Raw genomic sequence first — 22,271 nt, 5'->3', positions numbered from 1 at the left:
GAGCAGCCCCAGGGGAGGGGTTCAGGTTTGGCAGAATAAACAGCACTCAGGTGCCTGCAGGGGGAGAAATGAACCCTCCTGACTCAACACCACCACAGTCCCGCTCCTTCCAGAAGAGTCGGCCCAGGAAAGGAAATCAAATTTAGGGGCTTCCCTTACTGGCCAGAATGGTTAATTCAATACGGGGAGGAGGGGTGCTCTTGTCTCTGACTTCGGTCTCCTTGGTGCGGGTTGTGTCTTCCTGCAGGGCTCTGGGAAGGCGGCTGGGAATGGAAACCAGCCCCGGACCCGCAAATTCAAACCAGCACCGCCGCCTCCTGTCCCGGGGGTGGGGGGACCGTGGGGCCCACGAGCGGGATGGCGGGGACGGGAGCCCCCGCCGAGCCGGGCCTGGGGGGGCAGCGTGGGGGTGGTGCGGGGGGCAGGGCGCAGAGGGCCAAGGCGGGCGGGGGAGACCCCAGGTTTCAGCAAGGATTACGGGGAAGGAGGCGTCGGTCCCTCTTGGCCACTGTGCACCTGGGTGCCCGGTGGAGACACGAAGGAGGGTCAACCCTCAGGTTTTGGGTGCCTACTGTGTGGTTGTAGCCTGTGCACAGCCAGGGGCCCCCAGTCCTCAGAGCTGCCTTCTCTGTGACTGGACCCCGGCATCGATCGCACTCCTCAAACCCTGGGGGTCCCCTTGCAGGGGGACCGGGGGCTGCAGGTGCCGTGGTCAGGGAATGTGTCTGTCTCTACCTGCACAGGGGCTGGGAAGCTGGCATGGCTGCCCTTGGGGACTTTTGCTGACTGAGGGCTGACATCTGTGAAATCTGTAAACCCCCAAGCAAGGTGTGGGAGGCAGAGATAAAATGCTTTCCCCAGGTGTGGTTGGAGAGAGGGGGAGCCCATGGGGACTTCCTGGAGGAGGCGTTAGTCTGTGACATGGGCTCTCCCATCCTCCACTGGTACCGTCTCTCGGGTCTGAGATGGAAGCCTGTTCCCAGGGGAAGGAAGCCCAGAGTGCTCCCGGGGGTGGGGCAGCCCCACCCAGCCCCTCCGTGCACTCTCCTGGGGTGCTGAAGGCCACCGCTCCCGTTCCTCTGGGATCCGGCAGACAGGGCCGGAAGCAGACTCGTTCTATTTGCCGGTCAGGTGATCAGACATCCTCCCTGGACTAAGTCACCCTGCCCGTCCTCCTTTGGAAAAGACACTCATGTCGTCGACGAGACTGAACGAGGGCATCTCCGAAAGGGGTGGGTCCCAGCCCCGGTGGCAGCCGTGAGGGGAATCGCTTCTGTCCTGAAGCAGGACACGGGGAACACCTGCAGACCCCCCACCCCCAAGGGCAGGCTTGGCTCAGTCTCTCTGGCTCCTCAGGGTCCGGGGACGGCTTGGTGCCCAGGCGAGGTCGCGGGCGTGCGGGGGTCCCAGGCGAGGCTGGTTTCTTCTGAGCCCACAGGCTGCTCTGCGTTGCCACTGGCCTGGCAGGGCTTGGCCGCAGCCTCTGCCAGGAGCCATCTGCGACCCCACGTGTAAACACGGCCTCCAGGAACAGTGAGCGGACAGGGCAGGACAGGGCAGGACAGCCCCGGGGTGAAGGCCGGCCCCTCTATCCAGGAGGGAGCCTCTTGCTACGCCAGCAGCCTCTGGCCGTATCCCAGGCCCGACCCGGCCTCACGGCCACTGGGCCACCCTGCCAGGCCCCCTGGGCCGGAAGGGCAGCAGGGACCGAGGCTCGGACAGACCCAGGCCTGTGACCCTGCTTGGCCCATGGCACCGGTGGGACACTTCTCAGCCTCGGGAGAGGCAGTGGCAGCATGGTGACGTCTCCTGACCGGCTGACGTGCCTCGTCGAGGGCCCAGAAGTGTCTGCATCTGCAGGCCTGGTGGGGTCTCGAGGCACCGGAAGGAGGCAGGGATGTTGTGGCTGTGCCACGCGCCCCCTGCCAGGGCTCAGATTCGGCCGGCACTGCCCCCCACCCCACCCCCGGGCCCTTGGGCCCCTGCTGTTCTCTGTGTCTCTTTCTGGGCCTCCGGGAAAACCCTGCTCCTGGGAGTCACTGCACAGCCCGGGCCGGGGCTCTGTGCCCGAGAGGCCTCCACGTGGACCGGGAGGCCGGGCCTGCGACTTCTGTGAGCCCCAGACAGGACAGTTACGGGGAGAGCCGCACTCCGTGGTACCCGCACATCTCCTGGGACGCCCTGAGGTATGCACCGTCAGCACCAGGTCACGCAGGGGAAACTGAGGCCCCAGGCCACTCGGCTGCGGCCCGCTGGCTCTGAAGGGCGCAGGGCCCGGCCCGGCAGGTGCACACTTGGAAACGCCGATGGAACACGGCCGGCAGCGGGCTCTTGAAAAGGTTTATGGGGTGGGGGGGGGGAAAGGGGGGGATTGTGGGTTCTAGCGAGGGATCGCGCGGTCCCTGGGGGCCCAGGCAGGGTTGTTCTAAAAGGAAGAAAGAACGCGTCTCCTGGCACCTCTCCTTTGGGGTCCGCCGGCCCTGGCGAGTTCCGGGACTCGTAACGCATTCGGCTGGCGTGAGGGGCACTGACCCCTGCGTGCCTGGAGCCGCGCGGGCTGGTGGCGTCGGGGGTCCCAGCGCTGGCGGATTCATTACGGCCGCTCCTTTGTGGGCCCCGAGCCCCAGGCCCAGTGCTGTCAGGCGGGCTGTTACGGGCATAATGACGGGCATTAGAGCCCGGGAGCAATTAACAGGCTGCTTAATTAGCAAGAGGAATTAGCGTTTGAGTGGCTGATCTTCCGTGAAGACTTGTCGAGAGCGGCAGTTATCTGATTAAGCATTGATCGCGTCCCCTCCTCGAGGTCTGTGAATATACAACTGTTTAAATATTCCCAACTGAACTGTCTCAATCAGCAAGGGGAGAAAGGGGCCCATTGTGGGCGCTGCTGGGCGGCCTCCCTTCCCTGGCCAGCTCCTCCGGCCGGGCGGGGGCGGCGGCTTGTCCCCAGGCCCTCGCCCGGCCAGCCTGGCTGCGCGTGGGAACGATGTCCGCGGGGTGGGCCCCAGCTGTCCGTGGCCGTTCTCCTCCGCGGGCTCTCCCAGCCCCTGGCGGCTGGGGCCCTCCCTGAGCCGTGGGGGACAGGCACGGGCACACCCATTGTACAGGTGGATACGGCGAGGCCTGAGGGTGCCATGGGGGCTGCGCAGAGAGCTCCAGGCTTGGCTGCCTGCAGACGGCGTCTGGGTTCTCTCTAGCTTGTCAAGGGGGTGTTCCAACCACGTGACCGCGTGTGCCCGGTCCCTTCAGAAACAAGCCTATCTGACACCTGGCGTGGCTGCGGAATCCCCAGGTGGGGTTTAGAAGCCCGTGGGCGCTGGGTGACGGCAGGCAGCAGCCTCCTCCAGTTTGTGAGCTCTTGCGGAGAAGGAGGACTGGCGGGGCGGGGCCGGTGACCCCCAGCCCAGGACTCTGCAGGAGAAATACTTGTGGAGGGAGGGTAGGGAGGTGAGGGGCCCGGCCCGGCCAGAAGGGCGCACCTGGTGATGGAGGAACCACATGCAGAGGCAGGAGGTGCAAGGAATACTCCAGAAAGGCTCCCGATCTTATGTGGCTGGCACACCGGGTGAGGAGGGGCTCAGAGTCTCCCACGTCAGGGGCCCCAGACGCCCTCCCTGCGTGTTCTCACAAACTTAGGAGGGCTGACAGCTGGCTTCACCAGACAGCGGGGAGGCAGCAGGCAGGACAGTGAGTGGACATGTTTGCTGGGCGCCCCCCCCCCCCGCCCCGCCCCCGACCCCTTGGCTCGGCCCCACCAGGGCCTGGAGCCGGAGGCGGGAGGCGGGAGGCGGGAAACGGCCGGGGCCTCTGGTTTTAAAACCCAAAGGGAGAGTAGAACAGAGACGACGGAGAGAGAGAGGCCCAGACGGTCTCTTGTTTTGCAAAACTCAAAATAGATCTCAGCACCGTGCTTTTTAAAGACGAATCTCTGCTCTCTGCCGCGATCCTCGCTTGACCCCTCCTGGTTTCTGGCAAAGGGAGCCTGTTACGATTTGGCACTGAGCGATTTAAAATGCACAACAGCGGTGCACAGACCTTGCCAAAAGCTGATCCGTGTTGGTTTCTTGAACTTTGCTTTTCTTGTGTGCTACATCAGATATCATCTTACCCAGACGATGCCCTCGCGAGATAGGCCCCCCCACCCCTCAACTTTGGGGGTGCAGCCAGCTCCGTCTCCGTGCCTGGACGGAAAGAACGCCGGTTATGGTGCGGCCCGGCCCGGTTCCTGGGCACTCGGGGAGTCTTTATCGAGCTCAAATGATTAGACCTGGTTTCTGGTTTCATTTTGGAAGAGTTACTGCTAAACAGATCCATCCTGCCTGTAAAACGATGCAGGCGCTCCAGGCCCTGCGCTCCCTCCGTGCCTGAGACCCTGCCCCTTCTCCGCAGGGCAGGGGACAGGGGGACCTGGGTGGTGTCCCGCTGGGCAGAGGCCTGTTGCCTCTGACCGGAAGCAGGTCCTCCAGGGGCCGGGGAGTCCCGGCGGCCCGGCGGCCTGGGGCCGAGAGCTGGATGGGGCGGTCACGGGGAGGGGCTGTGAGCCGAGCGCTGGACGGCAGGCCCTCACTGGAAGGTTCCTGGCATCCAGGATGCTTCCTGCCTAAGGTGCTAATCCCTGAGAAAAGGGCCAACATGTTTCCCTCCGCTTCAGACCGTGCACGGATGAAAACCCCGGTCCCCCTGGTCAGCCCCACGCCTCAGGGGGCAACTCCATTTCAGCTGAGAAGGAGTCCTTCTCGGTGCTGGAAAATGGAAAGAAAACTCCGGGTCTGTCCTCCAAGCACATTCTTCGTCACGGTGGGCGGGTTATTTTTAGAAAAAGGGAAGCAAAATGCGTCAGGTGTGACAGGAAGCCGTAAGAATCTCTGCTCACTGCTCTCGACTTTGTCCCAGGAAACTTGGGGGCCATCAAACCCACTTTGATCCCTGTTTTATCCCTGGTAACACGGACTTTAGAATATTCTGGGGTTGCGTCCTTATCCCTGCGTTCTGACCACGAAGTCGCATGTCCGCCTTTGGAAAATGAAAGCCAGCGTGGAGACATCAAACAGGAACCCACGGACCAGGACGCGGGTGGTCCACCTTGGGGACCTTCTCTCCTGCAGTGGTGGCTCTCAGACTCACGCCCGGGATGGTCCAGCCCAGCCCAGGGGTGCTCGGGCATTGGCTGCACCGTTTGGGGCCGGCCGGCCGTGACAGGAAGCTCCAGGAGGCTGAGGAGGTCGATGCGTTTGGAGCGCAGAGATTAAACTCGAGGGCTCATAACAGGCCCGGCGTCATGCGCGCCCGTGCATGTGTGCGTGCGAGCTGGGGCGGGACGCGGGCCCGTGTGGGCACAGACAGGCAAGCTGAGCCCCAGCACCGCGTGGCCTCCCTCGCCCCTTCCCCGCGTGCGGCTCACTTGCGTGACTCCGGGTGCAGGGCTGAGGTCCGGGGCTTGCAGTGGGGGCCTCATGGCCCAGCCGGTTCCCTGCTCGGGGTCCAGAGTGGTCCCCATCCCAGCAGGAGATGGGGGCGGGGTCATGACCTGATTCTGAAGGCTGAGTGTCCAAGGTCGAGGGGCCGCCCTGTGCTTCTGATCGCTGGGGGACAGTTGTCCCCTGGCCGGTCCGAGGATGGGCAACACCAGGCCCAGGTGGGGTATCAGCAGTCCCGCCCACCTCTTTCTCCCCCCGCAGCTGCTGGAACGTGAGGACTGTCTGGGCATCCATGAGGGAAACTGGGCACATGCCCGTGTGTGTGCGTGTGCGTGTGTGTGCGCGCGTGCACACGTGAACAGATGCAGACACGCAGAGGGCAGCGTCGAGGGCGGCTGGGAGCATCTGTGCACTTGAGACCCACGGGGACCCATCCTGGCGCTCATGCTCGGGGCCAGGATGGGATGGGAGCCCAGGGGCCTCCGTGGCGGCTTCTCTGTGGGACGTGATGCCATGGGGTGGGGGTGGGGGGGGCAGGCTCCTCAGCGGAGTGGAAGCTCCTGGAGGGGCAAGAAGGACTCGGGAGAGACATCTGTCTGTCCCGGCCCGGCGAGTTCTCTCTCTCCGTCCGTTCCTCTGTGTTGTGCACACACGTGTGTATGTGTGCACACTACACACACAGCATGTCTGTGTGCAGACTCTGTTCTAACCGATTCAGCTGACTCTGTAGAAGCTGAACTTAACACGGCAGGAGGGAAAGAGAGAAGCTGGCCGGTGGAAGGAAGGATGCCAGGGTCCCCGGAGCTGTGAGGACCACCCCCCGACCACCGCCCCGGGCCTGCGAGGCTCACACCTGTCTGTATCCACCAAGGACCTGGGGCCACCTGGACTCGGCTGCCAGAGCCTTGCGGGTACGGGGGTGTCATCTCCTGACACAAGGGACCTACTTCGGCCCAGCCGTTTTTACAGAAGGACCTGAAGGCACTGAGACCCCCAAGACACGCTAATTGGTCCCCTGGAATGCCCCGGCAGTGTGCCCGGCCCCCAGGGTCTCGGGGGCTCTGGGTGACGGGCCGGCAGCCCCTCCCATCCTGGGCAGGCAGGGAGGCAGCACAGGGGCCCTGCCGGCTGGGCCCCCGCGGCCTGTGGGCAGCTGGGCTCATCCCTGGAGGCCACAAAGGGTCCGTCCGTCCCCATCCCTGTGTCCTCTGCAAACCACAAACAAAACCCAAACTCAGCAGCACCTATCAGAGCTCCGGGCGAGGCTGAACCCCGCGTGGTCAGGTCGACAGTGTTTACAAGTGTCAGAACCTGGACCCGGGCCCTGCTCTCTGCCCAGCCTTGCCAGATGGCCTCCCAAAGCCGCTCCGATCGCCGTCCATCCGGCAGCAGAGGCTGTCCCCTCCCGCCGGGCGTGGCGGCTGCCACATCACTGCGCATTTAATTGGCACGTGTGGGGCCCGGGTGGGGGGTGCTTCTCACACTGAGGTCCGCTCCTCTCCACCCCGAAGTTTCAGGAGCTCACAGTAGGCAGGTTCCCCGTTGTCCTGCCCTGAGCTGCTGGTCCTTTTAATTGTGGTGACGATGTCTTTCCGGGATTCCGTGGGCCCCCAGGGGTCATCTATTCTGATGGGCAGCACACGACGGAGCTTGTTCAGAGGCCCTGCCGAGGGCAGTGAAGATGCCTTTCTTCTAGAACACTCCATCCTGCTGGCGGGCTCTGCTCTCTGCTTCCTCCTGCCTGTGCCTTACGCAATTTATAGCTACTTCGTTTTTGTTTGTATTGTCCTTGAGGGATCCGCAAACCATCCTCAAACATTTAAATTCTCACCGAGAAGCAAGGTTCCCCTTCTGTTTCCAACGGTTCCTCGCACTTGTCAGCTTTTACTGGTTTTCTCCCCGTCGGGAAGGTTTCTCCAGTTAAAACACACATATTTATTTTGCAGCCATATTCCATTTTGGGGTTAAAGTCGGGGCCAGGAATCCTGGTGATTTGTAGTTCTTCCCACTTAGGAACGGGAGCGGCCTCCGTTCAGCCCGGGTCTTTAACAAAATGGTTTTCACTGAATGCCCGGCTCGGTTCATAGACTCCCCAGTGCGTTAGTTACTTCCGAGGATTTTTTTTAGCATGAGAAAAAACTTTCAAAGTGGAAATAATTCGAACTCTTACACCCGTCTACTGCGCCTGTGCAGAAAGTACACGGGTAGAGACGGCTCTGGAAACAGTAGGCGAGTCTTGGTGAGCCGTCGGGAAGGTAGCGGGTGCCCCCGACGTGAGTGCCATGGCCTGGGGGTGCTGGGTGGGGCTCTGGGTCAGCAAGGGGCTCAAGGTGGCTCTGAGTTTGTCCCAGGGTGGCCGGGCTGCCCTGGGGTCCTGCTCCCAGCCCCCTGCGAGTGAGGAGTGAGCGTGAGGCCTTTTCCTCGCTTGTCGCGCTGAGAAGGCCCGTCTCCTCCCTCCCAGCCCTGCCCCGTGGCCCACGTCCTAGATAAGCCTGTTAAATTAGCCCCGTAATACTTAAAATGCTAGTCCATTTAATATGTAAACAATGACAATTTTTTTTCAAAGGGTTTAGGATTTAAATTAGTTTTTTAAAAACCCAATTACTGCCATTTAATTCGGAGGAGAGAGTTCTTTATGTGCTAATTATATAGCTGGGAAATGAGCAATCAAGGGTACAATGGGGCATTAAGGGCACTTTTTAAAGGTTTGAACTTATTTATCAGAGTTTGGGGTTGGGTGTCTGCAGCCTGAGCAGCCCTGATGGTGGGCGCCGAGGAGGAGGAGGAGGAGGGCGGATGGGGGCCAGGAGGAAGGACAACATGGCCGCGCGGCAGAAAACCATGTGGCCTTTATATCATCTTATTATGTCGACAGTGTTTACAAGTGTCAGAACCTGGACCCGGGCCCTGCTCTCTGCCCAGATTACTCGCTGGCCAGCAGGCAAAGAAGGGGCTGCCGGGTGGAGGCCAGATGGGAAACCCCAGGCCTTGGGCTCCTGCAGGTGACATCCACATAGAACCTTCTAGAACTTTCCAGAACCTTCCAGAGGAGCACACATGCCCCAGGAGGCAGATAGGCTACAGCATTCGTAGTTCACTGCCTCAGACCCCAGATGCTGGGTAAACGTGGGAGGCGGCTTCTCAACCCGCCTCCACCGCGCCCTCCTTCCTCCCACATGAACCTGGAATGTTCTAGAACCATCCTGTTCACACTCCTGCCTCTGTGAGTAAGCACCTCCACTTCCTAAGAGAGAGGCGATGAATCATTTTAAACAGAGCTTGTCTTCAAAGCAAAGGGGGCCCTTATTTTGGCCCAGTATTCCTTGGGGACTTGCCTGGGGGAGCACTGGCCACATCCAGTTAAGAGTTCTCTCCTTCCTGGAGGGACCCTGGGGTGGGGTGGGGGGTCGGAGACGGAGGCCTGAGGTGGCCTTGGCAGGTCTGCCCAGCCAAGTGCACACACCAGGGACCACGGCCTCATACAGCACAAACGCCGAGCTCCCGCCCTCAATTTATGGAAAACTAGGCTTGTCATTGACACGAAGCCGTATCGAACGCCCTGAGCGGAGCGTGTTTACAGGAGACGCCAGGGTGAGCTTCAGAGGAGCTTAAATGTTGAACATCTACACTGGCCATGGAGGCCCTCCTGCATCCAGCGGTGTGGCCGTGAGGCCCCGGCGTGGCGGCCACACCTGCTGCCTCCTGGCAAAGACCGGAGGGATGGCCTCGACTGGGTGTTGGAGACGAAACCACTGGGTTTCTCGTCGGGGCTGACTTCTAACGGCTCCAGGGCACGCCCTGGGGTGGGAGCAGCTGTGTCTTACCCAGAGGAAGACTTTGCTGAAGTTGGACCCGTGGGTCACGCAGGGCAGGACCCCCAGAGCCGCCCTTCCCCGGCTAGTTCTTACAAACCCAGCCGGCCGGCCCCCGGCCACCGCCCCGCATCCCACCCGACTTCTGCGAAAGCCCACGACACGTGGGGCTGTTCATGCCCCATTTGCGGAGGCTCACGGCCTGGCTGAGGGATCCGGCATCCAGTGAAGCCAGAACCTTGGGCTCAGGGCGGGCCGGGTCGGCGCTGGGGACCCACGAGGGTGCTCCAGGCCTGGGCCCTCAGGGTTGGTGGCCGATGGGGCGGGCGGCCCGGCACGGAAACTCCCCAGATAAGGGGGGTTGTGTGGAAAGGGCCAGGGAGGCAACAGCGTGTGGAGGAGCGTGGGAGTCCAGAAGGGTCCCCGGAGCGTGGCCTGCGTCTGGACTCTTAGAGACTAGGAGTTGGCTGGCACAGGGGCAGATGGCAGGGCAGGGGTCGCCAGGTGTAGGGCACGGCCGGGGAGCCGCCAGGAGGTGGGAAGGTGGGTCCGGGTTGGGGCTGCGGGGCCATGCTGGCTGCGGCTTCAGAGCCCGCGGCTGTGACCGCCGGCGGGGACGTCTTGGGCCCAGGCCTCCAGCGCCTCCCTCGGGCACGGAGGGCAGGCGGGGCAGGAAGAGACCCGTGAGCAGCGGGGGCCGTGACCTAATTGGTCCAGGAGAGCCAGCGTCGGCACCCAGAGTGTTCAAAAACAGCGAAGATTAATCTTAAAGCGATTAGCCAACTTATTTTCTTTTTCAAGACATTAGCTGGTCAAAAATGACAAAAATGTCCTTAAGCCGCGTTGAGGCAGAGGCAAGGAACAGGCAGCCTTTTGTCTGGTGGGGGGGCTGCCCGCGGAGCCTGCGTGGGGCTCGCGGGAGCCCATCGCCGCGCACGCCGGTGGAGGGAATCAGGGCTCCGGAGCCGCGGATTAGCCCGCCGGGCGGCAGGGGGGCTGCTGGCCACCCACGGGCCAGGGCCTGAGGTCCCGTGTCCGCGTGCCGGCCGCCGTCTGGGTCTTCCTGGCATGGCTGGGTCCCCTGGCCACTCAGGGGCCTCGGTCACCGCGAGGAGCGCCGCGGCTCGGGAGGGCAGGTGTGAAGGCAGGTGGGCCGCAGGGGCGCCTGTGGTCCTCGCTGCGGGCCTGGGGGGGAAGGGCGGGCCCAGGGAGGCCTTTCCCCTGGGCCGGCTCTTCCTGTGCTGCAGACACCGTCCTCGGGCCCGACGTTTCCTCAAGAAAAGAAAACACCCGAGTCCGTGTTTCTTATCTGAGGGGCAAACAATGAGATTGTCGCCGGCCGGGGAAGGGGCTTTCGCAACAAATCCGGTGGACGGGGCCGGGGGCAGCAGGCCCAGCCTGGCGGCCTCTGCGCTCGGCCAAGGTGTGCGCCCGACCCCCACCCCCCACCCCCGACCCCAGGCGGCAGGTGCCACACCAGCTGTGAGCCCAGTAACTGGAACCCGCCTGACGCAATGCGCCCGGCGTGGCAATGACAATTAAAGGGTCTCTTCCCCGGCTTCCTTCCGAGCACTCGCATTGTGGCTCTGAGCGCCCCCCCCCCCCCCCCGGGGGCTTAGGCATAATTATAGGGTCAGGTTACCCCGAGAAACAGGTATCAGCATTGTTGAGTCCGGTGCTGGACCCCGGCCGCCCCCGGCCCTCCCTTCCCCTCGTCCCTCGGCCGGTCCCCCAAGTGCCGTCCCCCTCCTCAGTGTCCTTCGCCCGCCCGGGGAGGGTGAGGCCGGGGAGGGGCCTGGACCACGTCTCGGGGGCCCGGTGGGGAGCTGGGAGAGGGGCAGGGGGCGTCTCTTGTTATGTCTCCAGCAGCTGGAGTTAAACGTCCAGGTGCAAGGAGATCGTTTGGCTCCCCATTGTCCGGAGCCACGGGACACGGGACGGGGGCCAGGACGGGGCACGGGGTGCCGGCCAGGGGCCCAGGAGCTGCCCCTGGGAAGAGAGAGTGAAGCCTGCGCGGCCTGGCGGTGGACCCACGGGTCTCGGCCTCGAGCTGCACCCAGCGGAGGGGGGGAGGGCGATGCCCAGCCACTGGCCGACTGGGGCGCGGTGACTCGGGGCACCGTGAAAGTGGAAGCCACCGCCGTCAGCCCACCTGCCCCGGGCGAGGTGATGGTGGCAGAGGTGACGGTGGGGCCGGGAGCTGGGGGCGCCCGGGCTCGCCGGCCCCAGTCCTCACCGCATGCCGCCCGTCCTACAGACAAGGAAAGAGGACTTTCTCTAAGGACGGATGGTGTCAGAAGTCCGGAGGCCGGGATTTAAACCCAGGCCCCGCCATGTCCGGGGCCCCGCCCCCCCTGTTTTATCGTCCCTGTCTTGCTGAGTGGCAGAACGGGGAGAAGCTGGTCCCTAGGTTTTGGACACAGTGACCCCTGAGTCACTGCACCCACAAGTCAGCTCTGTGGACTCCTGGGCTTTCTGAGGGACAGAGGCCCTGGACACAGGGATGGACAGAGAATGGGCTCATGGGATGTCTCCTGAGGGGCCCCCACCACCCCACCTCTGAGTTCTGGCAAACACTGCCCCATAGGTGGTTACAGGCCCCCCCGCTCCGTCTCTACACGCGAACCCCTTCCTGGGGCGGCGTGCTGTCCGTGTCCCATGCCGTCTGTGCTGGGACGTTGGAAACTGGTTCACGGGGCTCTGAGGAGAACGAGGCAGGACGTGCCTTCTCCCCACACGCCTGGCTCTGGGCCGGGGAGGGGCTGATCCAGAGGGCTCACCCCAGTGCTGGGTCGTCAGACAAATGCGGTGGGCGGGGAAGCCGTCAAAGGAGTTTTATCCCATTGTAGAGAGGAGGAAACTGAGTCAGAGGGAGGCCATGGCCGCAGGGAGTCCAGCCCCGGCCCGGGATGTGCAGACCAGCCCTGGGACGTCATCCCTGCTCTCACCCCTTTCCCTCATCTAGGCATCCAGGGGACCGGGGACGGGGCTCCTGCAGCGGCACCCTCCGGCGGCCCCCGGGCCCCCTCTCCCCTCTCTCTGACCTCACAGCTGCCAGCCCGAGAGCCGGCATGTGAGGCGGGTCACACGATGCAGATTTAGATGTGTGCCTGTCGCACAGGAAACGAGGAATGCAGAGCCCTCCCCCTCCCGGCAAAGCCCCATCATGTGTGAGAGATCAGTTCCGGGGACAGTGGTAGCTGCCAGGGGGATGCCACCCGCGCTGTCCCAAACCGCCCAGGCAACGTGTGTAGGATGCTTCTTTCCAGGATCCCAGAATGTTCCGGTAGCAGCACCTCTCCCTGGAGTGCCCGAGTCCCGGAAACCAGGGAGGTGCTGCAAGTAAGACCAGATGTGGCCGGGTGCAGAGGGGACACCCTGGAGGGCTCCCTGGAGGAGGTGGCTTTGCGTGGATAGAGGAGGGTGGAGATTTCCCCGAGAGGAACAAAGGGAAGCTTGAGAAGGATTCCTTCCTGGGTGCGTAAACCCTGAGATAGCTTCTCACCTCCACGCAGCGGCTGGGAATCAGGTTTCCTACAAAGTGGGCTCTTGGGAAGTATCCCTGACACCAGAGGAAAGCCTCGCTCTTGGGACTGCCTGTTCGGGGTTCCTGCCAAAGAGCAGAGCCGCCCGCCCTCCTGCCCTCGCGGCCGCAGCACCGGCTGCTTGGACCTCGAGTGTCCAGGAGCGCCGGGCCAGCCCCTCCCCCCCCCCAGTGTCGCCATCATGGTGGATCCAGGCCAAGGCTCCCACCAGCGCTAAGATGTCTCAGGTCCCTTGTGGTAGGGGGGGGCGGGGGTAGGCCGGGGCCAGGGCCGAGGGCTGCAGGGGCTGCCTGGGCTGGGTGGGAGGCCCAGAGCCCCGCAGACCTTGGCTCTTGGATGCTGTTCATGACAAGCTTGTGTTCTTAGGAAAGGACGGGGGGGACCCCAAATCCCTCTTGAAGTAACAGTGTGTCCCCCCACCTCTTCTTCTGTGTAATCTCAGGAGCTCGGGGGGAAGGGTGTGGGGCCGCCTCCGTCCTGACCGAACAATGCCGCGGAGCTCTGGGTGGAACCCCAAGGGTCTGGTCCAGGTTCAACAGCACTGACTCTGCACCCACGTCTCCAAGGACTGAGAGAAAACCCGTCGGTTAGATACACGAGGGATTCGCGGGGCCCGTCCTGAGGGGCTGGGTCTCAGGGCGCACTGTCGGGGCGCCGATGGGTGCGGCTGCGTCCGGTTCTGTATCCCAGGCACGCCTGCTGCGCCCCCGGGAACGCCCGGCCCATACCCCGGGTCTCCCGGCGCCATGCTGCCCACACGCCTGTGCCCACCTCCTGGACCATCACCTTCCCCAGTTCCTGTGTGGGCGGAAGGTGGGTGCGGCATCCTCCGCTTCCCCCCCCTGAGGTGTCCTCATCCAAAGAAGCCAACAAGACGTCCTCGTTTCCGGGGCCCGGGTTTCCCTACGCTCTGCGGCTGGCCCCAGGAGTGGTGGACAAAGTTCGCCCGGAAGGCAACCGAGAGGGCCTGGCTGTTTGTCACAGACTCCTCTTTTCAGAATACGGTACTGGCCCCTCGGGAGGTTTGGGTGATGTGGCCCAGAAAGTTCGGGAAAGTTCCAGAAAGTTCCCGAAGGCTTCCCTGCTCTGGCCTAGCAGGTGTCAGGGCACAGGTCTTCCAGCCATGTTGGGGGGTGGGGTGGGGTGGATGTGGCCTCGTGGTCACTCAGCCGTCTAAGTGAGGGGGATGGTCTCAGAGAACCTTGGGGAAGGAGCCGCGTGCGCAGGCCTGGGGCTGGCTGGTGGATCCGGGATCTCTCTGGTTTTGTTGCCACTTCCATCAGCCCTTGGGAAGCAGGAGGAGGAACCAAGACTGTTCCCTGTGCTGCCCTCTCACCTCCTCCTCGGCCGGTTTTCCTGGGTGCCGTGGGCGCTCAACTCTGACCTTTAGGATAAGAGAATGGGGCTTCTGTTCTCGGCAGAGGCTCGGGACCCGGTGCTCAGAGGCCCAGTGTGCTGCCCGACTTATCGTCCCGACAAATCTCAACACCGACACGTCTGCACTTTTCTGCTCTCTCCTTTCGGGGGGGCGGGCTGGCCGGCCCACGCTCCCGCCCTGCCTGGCACCCTGGCCTTCCCTCCCCAGGGAAATGCAGCACTCGGGAATCCTGCCTCCCTCCGCACCACCACCCCCCCCCCCACAGCACAGCCAGCGTTTTCACGGGGACCACGGAGAAGCAGGGGTGGGGCTGCCCTTGGCGACCTTCCGGGGGGGGGGGGGACCGGGGCTTAAATAATGAGTCACGTGCTCCTTTGCCCAAAGCGGGCAGCAGATCAATAGCAGATAACTCGCTTCCTGAGTGCTGGTCACCCAGCCACGACAGTGGAGGGACAGAGGTGCCAGCGGGGCAGGCGGGGATCCTGCTGGGGCCCCAGACCCCCCCAGGCGCCCCTCCAGGGGCTCAGCACTGCAGTGCTCTGTCTTGGGGGGCACGCGGGGGACTTCAGCTCGTGTGTCCATGTCAGCGCGAACGGTCACCAGCCTTCTTGGCTGTGTCCCACCGTGGTCCGCGCTCCGGCTGCCTGGGCTGCCACGACTTCCCTCACCGCTGAGAACAGAGGCCGTTTTCAGAGTGCGAGGGGCCCGCCTTCCAGGCCGCACACGTGCCCGGGCCCGTTAACGGGGGTGGGGGGGCTGCTCCCGTCAAAGGCGGAAGGAAGGGCTCCGGGCCGAGAGGGGTTTGGGGGCAGGGGTGGACGCGGGAGGCGTGCCAGGGTGACGGGCGCCTCCCGCTCCTCACCCCTCGTCCCAGAGCCGTCCCCTCGCGCCGTCCCCCGGGGGCCATGCACCCTGACCTTGAGCCCCGACAGCCCACCTTTAATTGTCCCTGCCGGACGCGCACTTCAGCGCCACGTCCCCCGGTCAGCAGTGGCCGTGGGTCCCCCTCTGAGCGGGACTGTCGGCTTCTGGTGCTTGACAGAGTCATTAGCGAGGCGGGCGCTTCAGAGAGGCGCGCTGGAAAAGGGGCTCCGGGAGGTGATTATTTCTTTTATTTTAAACCCGACATCAGCAGTGCCCAGAGCGGCCTCTCGCGGGGCGGATGCCGTCTCCGGACGGCCGCGCTGGCCGTATATCTTTGTTTAGGGACCTGGTTTTTATTAAATTTAATTGCTTCCTTTTCTGGCCTTAAATCAAGGGTGGCCTCAAAGCAGGGACAGCATCAATTTAATTTAATTACTCTGCACTGCAGCCTTCCGAGCAGGAGCACGGCTACCGGGGGCTCTCGCGGGGCCCCCGATTTGGGATGCGCCCGGCAGCGTCGGGCGGGCAGAGCTGAGGGGCCGCGTTCGGACCCCCAGCCTCCCCTGCCGGCGCTCACCCCTGCCGAGCACCGGGCACAGACCGTGCCCTTCACTCACTCATTGACGTGTTTGCTTTTCATTTGCCCATAAAAGCACGTGGGCTTTTCTAACTCGGGGCGATTCCTCGAGGGCCGTTTGTCTTTTGCGGTGATGTCCCCCCGCCCCCCGCACTGCCCGGTCTGGGGCTGCAGACACTCATGGGCTCCCAAGTGGTGCTCGGGGCGCCCTTGCTGCCCCCGTGTGCCCAGTCGTCGGGGGGACCACAGCCGAGCGGTCCCTTCCTGTACCCAGAGCCCCCCGCTGCCCGGCAGCCCTTCTGGGTCCTCGCCTCGGTTTCCAGAGAGCGCGCACGGCCGTGTTGCACTGGGTGTCCGTCCCCGCGCTCACAGGGGCAGTGCTTCCGTGCGCCGAGGAGCCTGCAGCTCTGAGCGCGGGTGTGGACGCCCCGGCCCGAGGCCGCCTCGGTGTCCCCGGCCTGCCGTGCGAGGCATCAGGAGGGCACGCGGGTCTGGGCTCCCTGGCACTCCGAGCACAAACACTGGGAATTATTAAGATGATTTGTTAAATGATAGAAAATGTTTTTCATTTCCCAATTTCCAGCTCTTGCTGAAGCCGCTCTCCAGCTGCCTGCGCCTCGTTCCTTAATATTTAGACTTATGGGCCAATTTGAGGGTATTTTCTCTTTCTGCCATGATTAATGCTTCTATAGAACAATGTCATCACAAGTCACCTACCTGCCCTGTCAGCTCAGCATCAATCTCGCTGGGCTGGGCGGTAATTTATGACTGGTGCCAGCAATTTGCAAACCTAATGGGGAGCAGGGGGGTGAGGGGTGGGCCCCCGGCTCTGTCTGCGGCCTCGTCAGCCCCCCCCCATTAGCAGAACAAATGATGCGGAGATCAGACATCATCTCCAAGGCTCGATAAATATTTTATCAGCCATAATGGAAATTGTCAAATTGATCTAATTGTACAATACGTTATCAGTGAGATATCAAAGGCGGGCCTGGCCTCTGCCGGGACCCTCCCGGCCGCCCCAGCTGCCGAGGATGGGAGTCGGGAGCACCGAGTGGGTCCCGATGCGGTGTAAATAATATGCCGGCCACGGCAGCCCGTTAAGGGGATGATAAATTTTGTGGAAATAAATGGCCTTATTCTGTGGTGCTTTGCTAGTCCTGATTTTTGAGAGCCACAGGGGAGCAGAGAGAAATAGGCAGAAAGACAGAGACGGTGCACTCAGAACTTTCCCGCAACAGGGGATCCAGTCCCACCGTCTTGGCTCCGGGAGCGGTGACAGCGCTTGGAAATCGGTCACAGAGACGCCGAGCAAAGACCCGGGATGGCCCCCGGCATCCTGTGACAGAAGTGTGTGCCTCTGTGGCAGGGGACATTTTTTTTCTGACCCTCTGGAGCCAAGGGTGCTTGGGCTCAGCTGTGGCAGGGGCACGCGTTTCGACGGTGCTCCTTTAAAATCCGGGGTCATTCGGTGCATTTGCCACTCAAGGCGGCGGGGCAGGGGGGGGCAGACGCCGTGGACTGAGCCAGGCAAGAACTGCAGGGCAGGGAGCGGGTTTTGAAACGAGGCCGATGAGAAACCGAAAGCGGTCTGGGCGTCCCCTCCCCCCCCGGGGCGCATTCATCAGGGGTCTGGTCCTGCAGGAAGGGATCGGGGAGGGACTCGGGACGGTGGCGGTCAGGCATCTTTCACAGCCAGGCAAGACCTTTTGATTTCTAGAACAAACAGTGATGTCTTGGGCCTGGAGCACATTTGCAAAATCGAGTGGAAACATCTGTGAACAAGCTAACGACGAGCCGCCTGGCCGAGCGTGGGGAGCCCTGCCCCGGGCGCAGGGGGGGGGAGGCCAGAGTCCTGCCTGCGCCCTCGTGCCGCCGCAGAGGAGGCTTCGTCTCACTTGCCGAGGTGCTCGTGGGTCGTGGGGGGCAGGCATCTTTGCAGGAGGCGCACAGGGGCCATCCTCAGCCGGCGTGGACGCCAAGGGCTGGAGCCCTGGGCGTCAGGACCCGGCCTCCTTCTGTCAGGTGTCTGCCCGGAGCGCGTGCCCTCCCGGGACTCCCAAGCCACGCGCTCCCTCAAGAGTGGACGTTTGCCTTGATGAGCACCGCTCGGGAGCTTCGGGGATGGTCTGCCGGCCCGGCCGCGACAAGCCGGCGGCGTCCAGAAGGGCAGAGGGCAGTGGCGAGAGGGCGTTGCTGCCCGGCTGGGCCTGGGCGTCTCGGGGAGGCTAACCCAGCGCCTGGGCTGTGGCCGCCACGGGGGCCCTGAGCCGTCCGTGCCGCCAGCTCGGCGGTGCCGGGGCGGGATGTGGACCCGTCCGTGGAGGCTTCCCCGTTAGGGAGCCCTGAGCCTTTCTCGGCTGCCGGCTGCGGCTGCCATGTTTCCCATTAGGTCACACGTGGCTGGTGACCACACGTGCACGCACGGCAGCCTGCACTCCGCCTCCTGGGTCGCCTGTCATTTTGAATAAAAATAAGAAAGGAGACAACACTGGCGAAGCAGGAGCCGCGCGGGGCCGTGTCTGGTCCTCGCCTCCTCCCGGAGGGCTCCGCGTGGGCCCGCGTGGCCTGAGCTCGGGTCCCTCCGCCATTCCGGCGAGGCGCGTGGCGAGCGCCGGCCGGCCCGGCAGAGTGGACGCGGGTCTGGGCCCCGCTCGGACTCTCCCCTGCCTGCCGGTCGGGGCGTCGGGACAGGGGCAGCAGGACCCCCACCCAGGGGCCGCCTTCTGCACTGAGCCTGCCTGAGCGCCTTCTCTCTCCTGATGGGGACGGCAGCCACAGCCTTGAAACTCTTTCTCCCTCTGCAGACCCCGGTGCTGGGCCGATGGGCCCCGTCGCCCTGCAGGGAGGTCCGAGAACACCGGCCACTGGTTCTACCCCATGTGACCAGCTGGCGAGGCCCGGCCACCCCCGCCCCTACAGGGGGCCTTCACCGGGACCCCAGACCCAGAGCGTGGGCGGCTGGCATCCCTGGGAGAGACTCGGAGATGCTGGCCCTCCCAGATACCCAGTCAGGATGGCATCACGTGGTCCCTAGGCACCCCTGCCCACCACCCCCCCCCAGGTCAGCAGAATCGGGAAGATGTGCCCTCCACCTGGGAGCTCGCAGGGCCTCTGGGCCGGGATGGGGCTCTGACCCCTCTGAGGGAACAGGGCCGGACGCAGCTCTCTGAGCTGTAGGGGTCCCACCAGGCGGAAGGCACCCAGACATGCCACACCCCAGCCCCTCAGGGCCTCTGGATTTCGTGTCCACGTCCCTGCGCCTTTCAGGATGTCCTGCCCTGGCACACGCACCCCAGCCCTCACCCTTCTCTGGTAGAAACCGGGCGCCCACCAGCCAGCAAATGGGTGCTGGCTTTCTGCTGAGAGCGGGGGCTCCGCTGGGACTGCCACCACCTGCCTGGGGGGTCGTAGAAATCATTCAAGAACCTCCCGGAAGCAAGTCATGTCAATGACCCGTCTTATAGCCACGTGGAAGCCTGTGATCAAGGTGTCCCGTGTGTGCACGTACGCGCGTGTGTGTGCGTGTGTGTCCGCGACGAGATGTGCACGTGTTTGTGTGTGTTCCCTTGTAAGCAGGGTGAGGAGGACGCACCCTAAGCGCTGGGTAATTTGGGGCCCAGGGAGGGAAAGGAGGCCGAGCCCCAGTGAGCGGGCATCATGGGGACACCTGCCCCCCCCCTCCTGTCCCGGCTGCCCCTTCTCCAGCCATCAGACTCAGGCAGATGGAAATACGGGGGGACCCGGGGCCACCACCAGATGCCTCGGGGATGCCATCATTTGTGACACGACCTTGGACCATGCTGTGGGCCATTCGGGCCGTTTGTGAGCTGAGGCCACAGAGGCCAGGTCGCCCGCACAGTCCCTCCCTCTGTGGCTATTTTGGACGAATAGGAAGGGTCGCCCTTGCTCTGCAGCGTCTTGGCGAAGGCTGAGACCCCCGGTCTTGACCTGGGAGGCCTGGTTCCACCTGACAGCGTTGCTCCCAGGGGAGGTGCGGAGGCGTCCGGGAGCGGGGGCCGTGGGGAGTTCACGGGCTCTGCGTCGGGGTCCGCTTCAGTTTTCATTTCCTACGACGCCTCCGTTCAGATGCACGTTCTGGGCCAGACGCTGTGAAACGCAGCCCTGAGGATCTGTGATTCTGGGTTGACCTCAACCCGATTCCGCGGAAACCCCTTCTGAGCGGCAGCATGGGGGACCGAGAAGAGGAAGCATCACTCTGGGCTTTGAGGGGCCTTCTGTCCAGGCCTCCTCCTTGTTCCCCCTGCATCACGCGGCTGCACGCGGACCCCAGCCCCGTGCTCACTGCTGCCGTGGTTGGGGGATGGCGGCACGATGTGGGGGTACCAGGACCGCTTCACGGAGGGGGCCCCGACTGAGGGGTGGGCAGGAGCCCCCAGGGGAACTAAGGGGTGCCTCGATGGGAGCCGTCTGGGTGCCGGGGCAGAGCAGCGTCACAGATGGATGTCCTCGTGGGCGCCTGACTCTGGCAGGTGTCCCTCACCAGCCAGACCTGCGGGAAGGCTGGCGCCCCTGGGGCACCAACACCGGCAAGGAGCCCGGGGGGCCAGGCCTGCGAGCCCGGGGTGGGCTGTGGCCTGTCCTGCCCAAGGCTCCCCTTGCCCCATCGTGGTAAAGTCCCTCTCTGCCCCAAGTGTCCTTCTCTGCCAGTGGCTCGGTGACCCGCATTCCCTGGGACGTGGTGGATGGTGGAGGGCGGCCCCCGGACAGGCCCTGCCGGGAAAGGTGGACAGCTTCGGCTCCCCGTGCTGCCGTCCGTCCAGCCCCTGCCAGCTGACGGAAGGAGTCTGCAGCCTCGCTTTCCCCGCCTTGTCCTGAGGCTCCCCCCGACTCGGGGGGGGGTGCACAGGAAGTGCACTGCGTGAAGTGGAAGAGGCTCCCGATCCCTGGGATCCCCAAAACGCGCCCGGCGCCCCCTCCCCCTCCACCGCCCCAGCACATGGGGAAGAAAGCCAGCAGGGCGGGAGGGCCTGTGACAGGTCAGCGGTCCGGGAGGTGCTGTGGGGCGTAACTGCTACCATCTGATTTTTGTCTGGCTTTCCAAGTCCGTTCAGGAGCTGCGGCGGCCGGGCGGTGCCCAGACCCAGGGCCCCTCCATCAGCATCGAGATGGCCGCACAGGCGTGCCCCTCGCTCGCCTGCCCGACGGAGGGCGCCCACGCCGGCCCTGCGGACTCCCCGCCCGGCGCCGGCCCCACCTGCCAGCAGCCTGCACCGGGCCAGCCCTTCCCCTGCCCCTCCCTGCATCAGTTTCCCCAGGAGGGGATCGATTAAGGTGCTTCCTAAGCTTGACATTCTATGAAAGCTGAGGCCGCGCCTCCGAGGCTGTCGGTAGACAGTGGATCAATCGGGATAGTTGTGAAAAGGTGCACTGTATTGATCTGAGTTTAGGGAGTGTTCTCCCTGTGCTTCCTCCTCTGAGAAAGTTCTCGAGAGTCCGGTGTGTGCCGGGAAGTTCACAGGAAAAGCACTTGTGACTCTGAATGACCTCGAGAGGGCTGGGCTTAGGTGGGAAGGCCGTTCTGTCTAGGTCAAGGACATGACGCGTGACACGGAACTTTCCAGGAGAACGCTGAAGGTGTCCTTCACAGGCAGCAGAGCAGGCTTCTGGGACAAGGTGGCCAAGGGTCCAGAGGGCGCCCAGACATGCGTGTCCCCTGCTCGGCCGACCTTGGCCCTGCCCCGGGGCTGCACGACGCAGCTTCCTGACCTCAGCTACCTGCTTCTCTAGATTTCTTCCTCCCCCAAACACCGGGCTGGCTTCTCAGAGTCCCATTTCCAGTGGGATCAGAGCACCACGTGGCTTTTAATGTTTTTTTAATGTTTTTATTTATTTTCAAGAGAGAGAGAGAGTGAGAGACAGTTGAGTGGGAGAGCGGGAGAGAGAGAGGGAGACGCAGAACCCGAAGCAGGCTCCAGGTTCCGAGCTGTCGGCACAGAGCCCGACGCGGGGCTCGAACCCACGAACCACGAGATCGTGACCTGAGCCGAAGTCTGGCGCTTGACTGACTGAGCCCCCCAGGCGCCCCGCACCATGTGGCTTTTAAGAAACTTCCGTTTAATTTAGGATCTGCACAAGTAACACTAGAGCAGGTCCACTGGACCTTTCCGTCTCTTCTGTGACCAGGCCTGGGAGGGGCCGGTATCCACAATTGGTTCCGGCTTTTGCGGCAGGAAGAGGTGAGCCCCGAGAAAGGACCAGGGGCAGGAAGGGGGTCTCGACGCCCTTCCTCCGGATGTGGGGCCACAAAGACGAGAAGCCAGCACTAGTCAGGGTTGAAGCAGGTCTGCCCCGAGTCTCAATGCCCGAGCGTCATCAGCAGCTTCTCCTCCACCGGGAGTCGGGCCGGCCCGTGGGGTGGGGGGCACTCTCCGGGGCCACCAAGGCCCCGTCAGTTCCTGTCAGTCCCGCGGTCTGCCCCCCTCGACCCGCCGTGTGGTCCGGCACCCCTGTCAGCTGGCACAGCACAGTCTGGGGGTTTGTCCCGGGGGCACCGACAGGACAGAACCTTCCGTCCAGCTGGACTCCTCCCGCCCAGCCTCACAGGGCAGTCTGGGCCGGCGTGCCAGCTGCTCCCAGGACACCGTGGACGCCCACCCCCTGCCCTGCTTTCCTGAGACGCGTCTCCCCGACGTCCCCAAGCCCGTCCCTTTGTTTACC

General features: G+C 63.6%; 1 protein-coding gene across 1 annotated transcript in view; it reads left to right on the top strand.

The window, feature by feature from the left end:
• LOC125913191 (histone-lysine N-methyltransferase PRDM16-like) overlaps positions 1-22,271 on the top strand; it is a 156,260-nt gene that overhangs the window by 48,432 nt on the left and 85,557 nt on the right. The window lies entirely within an intron of this gene.

The sequence above is a fragment of the Panthera uncia genome (assembly GCF_023721935.1).
Source record: "Panthera uncia isolate 11264 chromosome C1 unlocalized genomic scaffold, Puncia_PCG_1.0 HiC_scaffold_4, whole genome shotgun sequence".
NCBI classification, from domain to species: Eukaryota; Metazoa; Chordata; class Mammalia; order Carnivora; family Felidae; genus Panthera; species Panthera uncia.
The sequence above is the reverse complement of the archived record's forward strand: the minus strand, read 5'-3'. Positions and strand labels throughout refer to the sequence as shown.